Below are 15,032 nucleotides of genomic sequence, written 5' to 3'. Positions count from 1 at the left end.
GGGAAAATTTATTTCCGGATTTTTGGAGTCCGTTTAGTATTTCTTTTCTTTCTTTTTCTACACGTCGGAATTATTAAAAAAAGTCAAACCGACTCTGGGCCGTTCCCGAGCGGGACTCCGCCCGGGGGACTTTATAAGCCCAGCCCGAGCCGCCGCATCCCACCGCCGCCAAACCCTAACCCTAGCCGCCGCCCCGCCGCCTCGCGCTGCCGCGCCGCCTCGCCGCCGACCTGACGCCCCGCGCCGCCTCGCCGGAGCCGCCCCGCCGCCGCCGCCGCCCACGCCGCCTTGCCGGAGGTAGCCGCCGCCGCCGCCAGTTTTTTGAAGAACCGTGCGTTTTTTGACCCGCGGTTTAATTTTTTAGATCATTTTTTCGGTTTAGTTATATAGCGGACGCCCGTTCATTCGCTCGTTTTAGCGAACTATTTTCACCATTTAACCACAGACAGCGACTGTTTGTTCGTTAGCCTGTTCGTGAGTTTTTCTTTTTCCCGGATTTTCCGCGATTATTTTCGATCGCGATTTCTGATCCGATTTTCGTTTTAGTATAACTTTTCGCTCGTTTATCGGAATCAGGCGATTCAAGCGCCTAGAGTTTCATCTCGAAACCCTCTTTCTGTTTAACCAACTTAACCAAGATTTTGCTACTGTAAAATTTGACTTTAGTCCAGATTAGTAAATGAAGCTTGTTTCTTTCGCCGTTTGAGTTTTGTTGCTTCGTTTGATTTGATTCTTTTTGCAAGCCGGAGTTCTTAAGTTGAACTTTTTGGTTAGATCTCTTATTTGAGTTTTACCCGTGCCCTTGCTTGATTGCTTATTGTATGCTTGTTTGTTTGCGATAGAGTACCCGGAGTGCGAAGCGTGCTACTACGAGTCTCTAGGTTTCGCGGATCATCAGCAAGGCAAGTAACACTTTGATCATACCTCTTACTACCCAGTTTTATTGCATTACATCAATCCTCAAACAATTGCATGGTTAGGATCGGATTAAATTGTGGGTTTGGGAAGTAGATGAGGTAGTGCATATTCACCTGTTTATTATCAAACCTTGGGAGTTACTTCTACGTTGCTTATATTGCTATGCTATGCTCGTAGATGTGGATTGGGTTTGAGAGTATTCATGACAAATGTGAGATTGTTTACTTAATGGTTCAACTTAAGGTGGCAACTTTAATACACATCTGGGTGGATTGAGGCACCTGGGGAATTCCAGTGATTGCCTGTATTTTTTTGGAAATCCCGGGGTACCGTGTGATTCTCCTATGGACCGCCACCCAGGCTCAAAGGGATCATAAGATTATTCATGCTAGAAACTTCAGTGTGCAGCCACATGCCATTATGGGCTCTGGCATAGTTGAGTAAGTTGTGGGAAACCTTTCCATGATGGGCTAGCAGATGTAGGGGATTGTAGGTGTACCGGCCTATCTATCGGTTAAGGGGACCTCTTCGGAAAGACTGTGTCTCGGTCATCCGTTTCTCAAACATCATGTAGTGCGAGAAATCAACGGAGGAGATCGAGTCTTGTGGGGAAAAGTGCACAAACCTCTGCAGAGTGTACAAACTAATCATGGTTAGCCGTGTCCCCGGTTATGGACATCTTGAGTATCTGGTTCTTGGATTATCATGTGGATCTCATCACTCTTAATTATAAAATTTGATTGGGTTATTGATTACTTTTTAATTGGGATTGAGATGGGGTTTACCATTCTCAATGTTTAACAACCACCATGATAGTTAAATAAAATATATTCCTTTGCAGTAGGGAAAAATTGGCTTTTCGCAAAACATATTAACCATACAGCCTCCACCAGCCATATATGCATGTAGTGATAGCATTATTCTGTTCATTACTCTTTTGTGTTACATTGCCAGCATATTCCATGTGCTGACCCGTTTTCGGGCTGCAACGTATCATGTTGCAGACTTTTCAGACGACGAGTAAGGAGCCTTAGGTCGTGGTCTTTCACTCAGTGATGCCGTTGGAGTTGATGGACTCACTTTATCTTCCAAGCCTTCCGCTGTTATCGTATTAGATGGCCTTAAGCCATATTTATTGTAATAAGTTCTCTTTTGAGACATTCGATGTAATAAGTGTGTGATTGCTACTCTGTTATAAATCCTTCAAGTACTGTGTGTGTCAGCATTACCGATCCAGGGATGACACTGATGCACAGAGATCAGACTGTTTGAGGTCTGGTCGCTACAAAGATGGTATCAGAGCACACGCTGACTGTAGGACACGACCACTAAGATAAAGCCCTAGATCACTACTCTCTTATCATTTCTGACTCCTCTCCAGTTTACTCTTTAGGATGGCAGATGCAAGGATCAAATTCACGCAACCGGATGAAGACACCCCTTTTGGACGCCACTTGAAGGAAGTTACTAGGTACCTGAACATTGGAATACCAAGCTTCACCGGGACTTACAACGCCACTTTACCAGAAGAGGAGCGCTGGATGATTCAAGTTCAAGTTCCAGGAAGGACGTTCGCGCCAGTCACTGAGCCCATAGAGTTTTCTTTTGATGCACCAACCTGGAGACTAGGAAAGAGTATGGCAGCTCACATTACCATGGGACGCATTGGAGAAGTTTACCACAATGATCTCAAGGACACTATCTACCAGATTTGTGGGCGCCGAGATGAGCAATGGGAGATGATCAGCACCAGGAAGGATAGATCGATTGCCTCTTTCATCCAGGAGTTAAACCAGCACATTCGACGCCAGGAGAACCAGATGTGCGCAAGCATGACAGATTTGAAGAAGGCGATGACAAGGATCACGGAGTTGGAGGAAGAACTCAAGGCTACACGCGAAGATTATATGGAGGAAATCGTCGTACTAGTGGAGAAGAATGACGACCTGACAAGGAAGCTAGGAGTTTTCATGGGAGACCCCGCGCCAGGAGGAGAAGATGACGATTCCACTTGCCCGGAGAACTACATCATCATCGACGACACTGACTCGGACCCTGACGATAGCGATGATGACTATGTTGATGAAGCTGGAGCAGATATCATGGAGTCTTCGACCGAGCAATTTTTCTAGTCGACCACCATATCAGTAGTAGTATTCCACCATGTATATAGTATAGTCCAAGCACTTTTGTAACGATAGTTCTAGACCGATTGTATGCCCTTGTTTGATTGATTGAGTGATATGTTTGTGTTTGTCTCATGTGCATATGGGTAGTGTTTTCCCCTAGACCTCATTCTATTCTGTTTTCTCATCTTTTCTAAACCCAGCAGATGCCTCCGAGACGCGACAATGGATTTGCTTTCCCACCGGAGCTCACTCAGTTGATCCAGCAGCAGAATGCATTGATGCAGTTACTAGTCCGGAATCAGAATCATGGGAACAGCTACAACAACCCACCACCACCACCACCAGTTGATCACTTACCCGTTTTCTTAGGCTGAATCTGCCGGTGTTCTCTAGTAGCACCGAGCCGATTGTTGCAGATGATTGGCTCCGCAAGATTGAAAGGGAGTTGACTACTGCAGGATGCACAGATGCGGAGAGAGTGCGTTTTGCCGCACATCAGCTTGATGGACCCGCAACATCATGGTGGGAAAATTTTATAGCCACTTACCCCATTGACACTGTGACATGGTACCAGTTCCAGCAGGCTTTTCGCACTGCCCATGTATCAGCAGGAGCTATGGCCATGAAGAAGCGTGAGTTTCGCAACTTACGCCAAGGAGGGCGCACTGTTGGCCAGTATGTGGATGAATTTAGTAAGCTAGCACGTTATGCCCCATATGACGTCGCTACAGATGCACTAAGAAGGAGAAGTTTCTGGAAGGACTGAATGATGAGCTGAGCATGCAGTTGATGGTGGCAAATTTCAATAACTACCAGGAGTTGGTGGATAGAGCTCTCATGCTTGAAGGGAAGCAGCAGCAGATTGACAGCCGCAAGAGGAAGTATGGACAAGGGAAGTATAATTCTGGAGCCCAGCAGAGACCCCGTTTCACCCCGTACCCGGGAGGACTTGTTCATAACCATGGAGGCCACACTCATAATGGAGGAAGTTCGCACAACCATAGTGGCCCCAAGAACGGTAATGGTAATGGAGGAAGTAGCGGACAGAACCGTTCCAACCCGGCAACACCCGCCAAGAAAGATCTAAGCCACGTTACTTGCTACAAGTGCCAGAAGACCGGACATTACGCCAATGAATGTCCTGAAGCCAAGAATGGAAACGGCAATGGAAGCTCTGGGAAGAAGCCCAACCCTTTCAACAGGGGACAAGTGAACCACGTTAACGTGGAGGAGGTTGAAGCTCAGCCAGATGCAGTAATAGGTAAGTTTTTGGTTAAGTCATTTACTGCACTCGTTCTTTTCGATACTGGTGCATCGCATTCATACATATCAAGGGGATTTGTGGATAAGTATAAGTTGCCCACTAGAGTTCTTAAGACACCCATGCTAGTAACCTCACCCGGAGCAGAGTATATGGCAAGCCATGGATGTTTTCAGATGCCATTGACCATAGGTAGGCATGTTTTCCCCTCAGATCTGATAATATTGGAGTCGCAAGGTTTGGATGTGATTCTGGGTATGGATTGGCTATCGATGTATGGAGGAAACATCGATTGCGCCAGTAAGATGATTTTACTCACCACCCCAGAGGGAAGAAGGATCAAGTATGTATCTCGCATGTTCCGAATAGGACTCCAGTAAATTCCTTATCAGGAGTTGTACAGGAGGAAGTACCAGTGGTGAAGGATTTTCCGGATGTATTTCCAGAAGAGTTGCCAGGCATGCCACCGGATAGAGACATTGAGTTTTTGATTGAGCTTTTGCCAGGCACAGGGCCAATATCTAAGAGACCGTACAGAATGCCCGCAAAGGATTTGGAGGAAATTAAGAAGCAGATTAAGGAGTTACTGGATAAAGGTTATATCGCCCAAGTTCGTCACCTTGGGGATCACCAGTACTTCTAGTGGAGAAGAAGGATGGATCGTTGAGGATGGTTGTTGATTATCGAGGATTGAATGAGGTGACGATCAAGAACAAGTACCCACTGCCGATGATCAATGATTTGTTTGACCAGCTGCAAGGAGCTAAGGTGTTTTCCAAGATCGATCTGCGATCAGGTATCACCAGCTGAAGATTCGAGAGCAGGACATACCTAAGATAGCTTTTACGACGAGGTACGGGCTGTATGAGTATACCGTTATGTTATTTGGTCTGACTAACGCACCTGCCTATTTTATGAACATGATGAACAAAGTGTTTATGGAGTTTTTGGATAAGTTCGTTGTGGTGTTCATTGATGATATTATAGTCTACTCGAAGAATGAAGAAGAACATAAAGAGCATTTGCGTTTGGTACTTGGGAAGCTCAGAGAACATCAGCTATACGCCAAGTTCAGCAAGTGTGAGTTTTGGCTGAAGGAAGTTGGATTCCTTGGACAGTTATATCCGTAGAAGGAATAGCAGTACACCCCACCAAGGTTATCACTGTGACAAATTGGGAATCACCCACGACAGTTGGAGAGATCGGGAGTTTTCTTGGACTCGCAGGATACTACCGGAGGTTCATTGATAATTTCTCAAAGATTGCAAAGCCTATGACGGAGTTGTTGAAGAAGGACACCAAATTCAAATGGACTGAGGAATGTGAGGCCAGTTTTTAGGAGTTGAAGAGACGCTTGGTTACATCACCAGTGTTGATTCTGCCAGATCAACGTAAGGATCATGAAGTATATTGCGACGCTTCTCGTCGAGGACTTGGAGCCGTACTTATGCAGGAGGGAAGAGTTGTTTCATATGCCTCACGACAGCTTAAACCCCATGAGTTAAACTATGCTACGCATGATTTGGAGTTAGCAGCCGTAGTGCATGCGGTGAAGACTTGGAGACATTTTCTCATCGGGAACCATTGTGAGGTATACACGGATCACAAGAGTTTGAAATATATCTTCATGCAAAAGGAGTTGAATCTCAGGCAGAGAAGATGGTTAGAGCTCATAAAGGATTATGATATGAGATTGCATTATCATCCCGGAAAGGCTAATGTAGTAGCCGATGCGTTGAGCCGCAAAAGTCATGTCAATACACTCATGACCGGAGAATTACCCAAGGAGTTGGCAGAAGACCTTTGCAAGCTATGTTTGGAGATAGTTCCGAGAGGTTATGTAGCAGCATTGGAGATTCAGTCTACTTTGATGGATAAGATCAGAGAAGCTCAGAAGACGGATAAGGAGATTGCCGAAATAAAGGAAAGGCTAAAGGATTTCGTGAGGACGAGCATGATACCTTATAGTTTGAGGACCGCGTATATGTGCCAAATGATCAGGAGATCAGGAATTTGATTCTGCAAGAGGCCCATGATTCGCCATATTCGATTCACCCAGGAAATACCAAGATGTATCTGGATTTGAAGGATAGTTTCTGGTGGACCGGAATGAAGAAGAATATTGCAGAGTATGTAGGAGTTTGTGATGTATGTCAGAGAGTGAAAGCCGAGCATCAGAAGCCAGCATGATTGCTACAACCATTGCCGATACCCGAATGGAAGTGGGATAAGTTAGGCATGGATTTTATCACGGGATTACCCAGGACTCGTTCAGGCTATGACTCGAAATGGGTTGTAGTCGATCGTTTGACGAAAGTAGCTCATTTGATCCCAGTAAAGACCACTTACACCAGTGCTAAGTTGGCAAAGATATACATGACCAGGATCGTATGTCTGCATGGAGTTCCGAGGACCATTGTATCAGATAGAGGAACCCAATTTACTTCAATGTTTTGGAATCAGTTGCATGAATCTTTGGGAACCAGGCTAGAGTTCAGTACATCGTTTCACCCACAGACAGATGGACAGACTGAAAGAGTCAATCAGATTTTGGAGGACATGTTGAGAGCTTGTGCCCTAGAATATGGATCTTGATGTTCCGTGCAACGCATGGGCATCTTGCTAGTAAGAGTAGAAATTATACATATACCACTTCTCGAATCTTGAAACCAACAACATTCCTCCCTTATCTCATCAAAACCGCCAAAGGAATATATTTTGAGTGAAACATAACATATTTTTAGTGATATACGTATTTCAAAACTAGACTCTATTTTCTATCAAATCAGTGAATATGTATTAATCTACTTTGATCGTGTGGCAACGCGTTGGCACATTGCTAGTAGTTATTACCACTGTATAATTTTTTTTGACACCAAACAAACGGTGGTGTACATATACGAAGAGAAGAGGCACATGCATGCAGTCGGTCTCTCGTTGTCTCGCACACATGAGAGTTGCGTAAAGGTACCGTTAACAAATAAACCATAAAACCCTAGGTGCACGATTGCTTCATGCGCGGGTACCGGGTACGTGGTGGAGCGCACCTTTGTAGGAATAGTCAGCTCACGTGATAATTTGATCCGTAGGAGTTGATGGTCGGGACCACAGGTGAACGACCTGGAGGCGGTGGCTCGCCAGTTTCCACAGATCGAGTAGCCAAGTTTAAAATATCATTTTTTAGCGGGGTAAGAGTTCTGATTTTCAATGGCGCGTTATAAGTACTAAGTAGTTTTTAGAACGATTGGTATGGAGCGAAAATGGAATTCATAACTACTACCTCCTAGCGTATGGTTGTATGGGTTTATGTTGCGAGATGTTGAACCTGGTAGTTCTAGGGCAAATACTATGGTTTAGATGTTGGTTTTCAGTAATGAAAATCGGAAGGGGGAAACCCTTCTTTGATAAAAAAAACTACTACCTCCGATCTGGTTTACTAGTCCCCATCGTAGTTTGGGTCAAAGTTAGTCCACGAATTTTACTTGTAAAATGTGAATGGAAAACGAGATTTTGTTATACCAAACAAAAAAGGACTGGAGGGAGTGATTGCTCTAACACGGACGTGACCTCTCATAGCGCAGGCATTGAACCGGTGCGCCGGCCAAGAGGGCCCCACTCGCTGCAGGCCCGGCTGGACATACCTCCTCGCCACATGCAACCAGCTTCAGACTGCCCCGCCTGCCTCCATTGAATCCGTGCGTGTGCTGCCAACACGTCCTTCTGCGAGCCGGCCGGCATTTTAGAACACAAAAAATGACCAAAATACAATTAATTACGCATGTTCTTGACTTGTTGTGCTCGCAGTGGTAGCAGGAACTAGAGGTTTTTCTTTATTTATAACTCTCCTCACATTTTTTTGGCTTTGAAGTGAATCATGGTTGTGGATATTATCTATGAATGTGCAGATATCTGTGAACATGAGTTTGATGTGGAAGTTGAACTTGGAATGTCGGGCTTGCGCGTGAACTATACCATGTCCAATGCTTCGTCTGTTATTGTTTGGAAAGTAATTGCTGTTATTACATGACCCGAAAAAATATTATTTTGTGCCACAACAGTAGATGCACAGACATCACAACAGGCATGTTGACTGGATAAACATTTGAACCTAGCTATTATGAAGGAAATTTTGTATTGACAACAGTTTTAGATAGTAGGAGACGCCTAGCCTGCTCTGCCTCTGCTAGCTTATTTCTGGCTTCTTCCATCTCTTCTTTGGCTTGGGTGAAGAGAGCATCTGATTGCTCTTTTCGCTTCTTCAGGAACTCAGCTACATTCTCAAGGGCTGTTGCACGCTTTCTTTCAGCCTTTACTAGAGCCACGAGGACACGAATAGCTGACGACTCCACCTGGCTTGTGTGTAATCCAGCATCATCTAGGAATTTTCACCTTGTGTCTAATCCAGCGTCATTAGGGAACTGGCACCTTGTGTGTAATCCAGCCTCATTTTGGAAACATGATCTCGAGGTTGACCATACTTCCGTCCTCGCAGGAACTGCATCCTGACATGAAGTTACTTCTTTTTTAGATCAATATTCAGAGTAACCCAGATCCATTTAGTAGAAGCCAGATAAACAGGACTCGGAGAAGTGAATTCAAAAGGAAAAATATAAAAACAGACTACAAGGTGAGAACACCCACTTCCTACATCAAGCAAAAAACGAAAGCATTAGGACGATTAAGACTCTTCTTATTACACATCGAAGAACACGAGGCTAAGAGACAGAAACTACAACATATACACATCAAAGAACACGAGGCTAAACGAAAGTAATTGAAAGGGTGTTACTTACCAAAGCTCGTTTTACAGGTTCGGTGCAGCTCCTCTTTAACTTGCCACGCTCCTTGAAGATGTCCCCAATATCCCGTGTTTGGTCTTCATTGCTCCTCTGCATGTTCGCACTCGTGGTTTTAAAATCTCAACATGGCAAGAAAAATATACTACTAGTAAAACTCACGCATCTTGTGGGCAACATTAAAGCACTCATCTTCCATGTTAGAGCATCTCCAACAGAAGCGCAACGCGCGGCGCTTTAAAAAAGCGTTTACAGTGCTGAGATCGAGAAGTAGAGATAGAGAGTAGAGACCAGAGAGTAGAGGATAGTTCTCAGCATAGATATAGCATAGATAGATAACAAATAGATAGTTCAACTACTCCTCATCATCCGACTCCTCCACGGTGATGTCCTCCTCCGACGTCTCAATGTAGGCGTGAAGATACCAATCGTCGGATTCCCAGGGCAACGCTGCCCCTAGCCTCATGTTGAATTGAGCGTCCGCTTTTCGCGTACGCTTGTCCTCGCGATAGGCGGCTCGCTCCGCCCTCCTCTTCTCCCTCTCCGCCCTCCTTTGCGCATAGAACTCGCGCTCGTTGATGATGTCCTGCGGGAAGAGTTGGCGCCACAACGCCATGGCTTCCTCGTCCATCTCGGTGATGCCAAGACAGTGCTCCCGCCTCCGGTTGTCGCGACGATCCTCGTCGGTGATAAGCCGCGGCAGAGGCGTGAGCTCCTGCGCCCACTCCCGCATCGGCACATTGAGGAAGTTCAATGTTCTATGAGGCCACCGGAGGCGCCATGCTACCGTGTCGTACGCGCGGGCGGCCTCGTTGTCGGTGTCGAAATTGCCGAGGCCGAGGCGCATCCCGCGGAACCGGATCTTGGTGGAGAAGCCGCCGGAGGGGCGCGCACGGACGCCGCGGTATCCCCAAGTTTCCCGACGACGCGGCGGCATGGTGGCGCGGGGGCGGCGAGGCGAGAAAGAGCGGGGAGAGAGCGGTGGAGATGCACAGAGCAGGGAGAGAGCAATGGCAAGGCACAGAGCGGTGGGAGGGCGTTGGATTTTATAAAGCGTGCCGGACGTCGCGCGCCAAAACTAGCACACGCCCGGCCGCTTTTTCCCCCGCGCGCGATCCTTTCCCTACGTCCCTGCTATCTCTACTCTCTTCTCTAATGTTATATTTATTTTATATTTAATATTTATCTCTACTTCTCTACTCTCTACATTTTTTCTTTTACTAGCAAGATGCTCGTGCGTTGCACGGAACATGAAGATGCATTTGTATGAGTAGTTTGTCTTGTGGGAGAAAAGGATGAACGAGGGAAGGCCGTATCTGCAAATGTGGAGAGGAGTGTGGGTAAGTTGTCATAGTTTCCTTCCTATCCGTTAGATATAGATCGTACGACCTATATTGCAGGATGGCAGGCACACCATCATCACCAACTCTGCTTTTTATAAGAGTAGAGAAGTAGAGAAAAAACAGAGTTGGTGATGATGGTGTGCCTGCCATCCTACAATATAGGCCGTCTGATTTATATCCGATGGATAGTAAGGAAACTATGGCAATTTTGCAGAAAGATACCCACACCCCTCTTCAGATTTGCAAATAAGGCCTTCCCTCATTCGTCTTTTCTCCCACAAGATAAACTACTCATACAAATGAATCTTGATGCGTGCAACGCATGGCCATCTTGCTAGTTCTATAAAACTTTCCATCATTTGCCACACTACTGGTTGCGGATGAAGAACCTACCCAAGCACAGCGTGATACAGGAGCGACGCACAATTACAAGCTGATATTATGTTGGACAATGGAGGCTATAACCAATTACTTTTACGGGAACAATAGCAACCAGGAAATTTGAAGGGTAGGTATGAAAAAAATTGGAATTACACATGTACTGCTAAGTGATTCAATACACACATTACCAATCGAGGAGGAGAATGATGGTTGCGGTGGCATCTGTGCATCATGGTCGGCAACAGGTGTCAGTTCATTGTCCACGACAGTGGTGCTTCTGCGCTTGGCGTTGGCTTCTGGGAAGCAACTCCGAGACCGTGGAAGACGGTGCCGGGGAAGAGGCTTCGTGTACGACGACGACGGTGGACCGGCTCCACTGCGGCGTACGAGGTCGTCAATGAGGCAGATGCGCTGCGGTGGACGAGTGCGCCGATGTAGAAGGGGAGGAGCACGAGTCTATTTTGTGGCGGGGATAGAAAATGGGGAGTTTTCAGGTGTACTACTCTGGGTGTCGGGGTGGGGTTGGCTGGGTAGGGTGAACCTGAAGTTACGAAAACAGCCCCCTACCAAGTGTCATCCGTAGGCCTGTTCCGAAGGCTATGAATGTAACTTCACACTACTCGAATCAGGGTCGCGGGAGATTTTCCCGCCGACCTCAAAATTTTGTGACACTGAATTCCCCGTGTGGCGTGCTGGGTGATTGGGCTAAGCAACTAGCGAGTAGTACTAGTAACTACTAGTACTCCCTCTGTTTTTATTAACTTTGCATATTAGGTTTGACCAAAGTCAAACTTCCTAAGGTTTGACCAAGTTTATAGAAAAATATAAACATTTACCATAACAAATATGTATGATGTGAAAGTACATTCAATAATGAATCTAATGGTATTTATTTGTTATTGTATATGTTAATATTTTTTGTTATAAACTTTTCGAGAGTTTACAAAACTTGACTTTGGCCAATGCTAATACGCGGACTTAAATAAAAACGGAGGGAGTACACATTTGTTTCTTAGTTTGTAGTGAATTAATCATTTTTTGTAATTGTGAAATAAATATATTAGGCTACTGACTTCGAATGTAATGGTCTATACAATTCAATAGTTACAATCATTGTTGAATTCCAAGATGTATACGAGGTCTATAGTACTTCACAATATGCTCAAACTCACATAATCCCAGTCAAATTAGAATCTAAATGCATTTCATAGTTATTACTTTGTAGGATGCAACAAAACCAACCATAACTCTACATCATCCATTATGAAAGCAACATTTTGAACACATCCCAATGTGTGAATGAAACGTGTAGAGAGAGCTTGCGAAGATGGAGCAGATAGGGCGGGAAAGATTGTTTGTATGTGGACGAGAGAGTTGGAGACAAACCTAACGAGAGAGAGAGAGATAGAGAGAGAGAGATAGAGAGAGAGAGAGAGATAGAGAGAAAGAGAGAGGAAGAAGTTAGGTCTGTGAGAAAGATGGAGACATGTAATATACGTGAGATGTGTGTGCATCCGGATTCTGTACACGTGGAAGGAGAAGAGACAACAGGTTTGATGAGAGAGCTGGAAAAACATGGACGAGAGGGGAAGGATCTCGTGGGTTGAGGGATTGATAATTTTGTGCGGGGGAGAGAGGGATTGGTAATTTTGTGCGGGAGAGAGAGGGGGGAGGAGTCAGTCAACCGTCGTCACATCATCCTGCTTCCAAATGGCCCTGCATTCTCTAGTGCAATGTGGTCGTTGTCTTCGATCTCTTTGATGCCCTCTTTGAAGATTGAGGTGTTGTGCATGCTGGGGTGCAGAGAAGCACAAGCGAGAGTGGTCGCCATATAACCTGTGATGGGGATGAATTGTGTGCTCGGGGGAGGGGGTGTGTGTGCGGTGTGTGTGTGTGTGTGTGTGTGTGTGTGTGTGTGTGTGTGTGTGTGTGTCTGTGTGTGTCGGTGTCAAAACCGGCGGATCTCGGGTAGGGGGTCCCGAACTGTGCGTCTAAGGCGGATGGTAACAGGAGGCGGGGGACACAATGTTTACCCAGGTTCGGGCCCTCTCGATGGAGGTAATACCCTACTTCCTGCTTGATTGATCTTGATGATATGAGTATTACAAGAGTTGATCTACCACGAGATCGTAGAGGCTAAACCCTAGAAGCTAGCCTATGGTTATGATTGTTGTTGTCCTACGGACTAAACCCTCCGGTTTATATAGACACCGGAGGGGGCTAGGGTTACACAGAGTCGGTTACAAGGGAGGAGATCTACATTTCCGAATTGCCAAGCTTGCCTTCCACGCAAAGGACAGTCCTATCCGTACACGGGACGAAGTCTTCAATCTTGTATCTTCATAGTCCAACAGTTCGGCCAAAGGATATAGTCCGGCTGTCCGGGGACCCCCTAATCCAGGACTCCCTCAGTAGCCCCTGAACCAGGCTTCAATGACGATGAGTCCGGCGCGCAGATTGTCTTCGGCATTGCAAGGCGGGCTCCTCCTCCGAATACTTCATAGAAGATTTTGAACACAAGGATCATGTCCGGCTCTGCAAAACAAATTCCACATACCACCGTAGAGAGTATAATATTTCCACAAATCTAATCTGCTGACAACTTTTCATGGTGCGACGTCCCGCCGTGGTCCGGTCATTACGAACCGTTTTTCCCAGCCTGCCACTGCACGTGTTGCAAGGCGGTTTTATTGGCACGTCTTGTCGAAGCAGAGATCGTGTTCCCCTTACCACGGGATTCTCATCAATACGGGTGTGGGTAACCCAATCGTGCCCGCTGGTATGACTCCTCGATTTTAGGCAAGTTCCAAACAGCCACGCGGAGGACGCTTGATATTCACCCTCTTTATAAGAGGCCAAGGCCTGTCCTTTTCTTCTCGCGCTCGATCCTTCCCTGCCCCCACCTTGAATTCCAACACCCAAGGCTCAGGCTAAGCGTTTCGGACCTTCAATCATGTCCAGATCCAACCTTCAAGGCCGGTGGATGCCCTCCTCCTTCACAAAGGAGGACATCAAGAAGCTAAGAGAAGCCAGGTATCTGACCGCCGAAATCTCGCACAGGCTGCCTACTCGAGGGCATGTCATCCCCACTCCCGAACCCAACGAGAGTGTCGTATTTGTCTCCCACTTCCTCCGAGGGCTAGGCTTTAGTCTTGATCCCTTTGTTAGAGGGCTTATGTTCTATTACGGGCTCGATTTCCATGATCTGGCTCCGGATTCCATCCTTCACATCTCGTCGTTCATCGTCGTGTGTGAGGCCTTCCTCCGCATCACCCCACACTTCGGCTTATGGCTCAAGACCTTCAATGTGAAGCCGAAGATGATCGATGGGTGACACGCAGAATGCGGAGGCGCCATAATAAGCAAGGCGTCGATGCTCCATGGCCAAAGGGAACTTTCCCGGAGGTGTCCAACTTATGGCAGCGGGAGTGGTTTTACATCATATCCCCCCGAAGTACTAAGTGGGTAGCTGCCCCCGCCTTCCGTTCGGGCCCCCCACCACAACTGGCGTCATGGGTCAACAAGGGACTGGACTAGGGGCCGGTTAATGACGTGCCGACATTGCAGAGTCGCATCCGAGATCTCCTCAAGAGAGACGTCAGCCTTGTCAAGGTAATGCAAGTCATGCTAGTTCGTCGGGTCCTGCCATGCCAACGTCGACCTCTCCGTATGTGGGAGTTCAACCCGGAAGGACCGCGAACTATTCAGCAATTCTTCGGCGTGACGCCCGAAGAGATGTATAGATTGTTCTTCGGATCACGAATAAAGTGTCCGGACACCACCGAGGATGCGGGTCTAAACTGCAATCGTCCAGGCACCCAAGTAAGTAATTCTTCGGCCGAACATGTTGTCTCTTTATTCATCACAACATCATTCTGAAAGGTCGCTCTTTGACCAGGACTGGATAAAAAAGGCGAAGATGATCAGGTGTTCGGCCCCCCTTCCCGAAGGCTCAACGGATCCAGTACTAGCCAGAATGCTTGAGCTCGTGCCCTATCAAGTGCCATCAGAGGAAGATAAACGGAGGAATAAAGAAGCCGAAAGCGGGCCTCACTCATTACTCATCCAAACCGGGGGAATTAGTGTCTCCGCGAAGGAGGATAACCGGGGAGAAGAATCTAAAATTACCTCTCCCCAAGGAAGGAAGAGGACCGCCTCTGAAGACTTGGAAACAATGGTTTCCAAACGAGGGAAGAAACCTTCG

This window comes from Triticum aestivum, chromosome 2D (genome assembly GCF_018294505.1).
Source record: "Triticum aestivum cultivar Chinese Spring chromosome 2D, IWGSC CS RefSeq v2.1, whole genome shotgun sequence".
In the NCBI taxonomy this organism is placed as follows: domain Eukaryota; kingdom Viridiplantae; phylum Streptophyta; class Magnoliopsida; order Poales; family Poaceae; genus Triticum; species Triticum aestivum.
Note: the sequence above shows the minus strand (reverse complement) of the source record.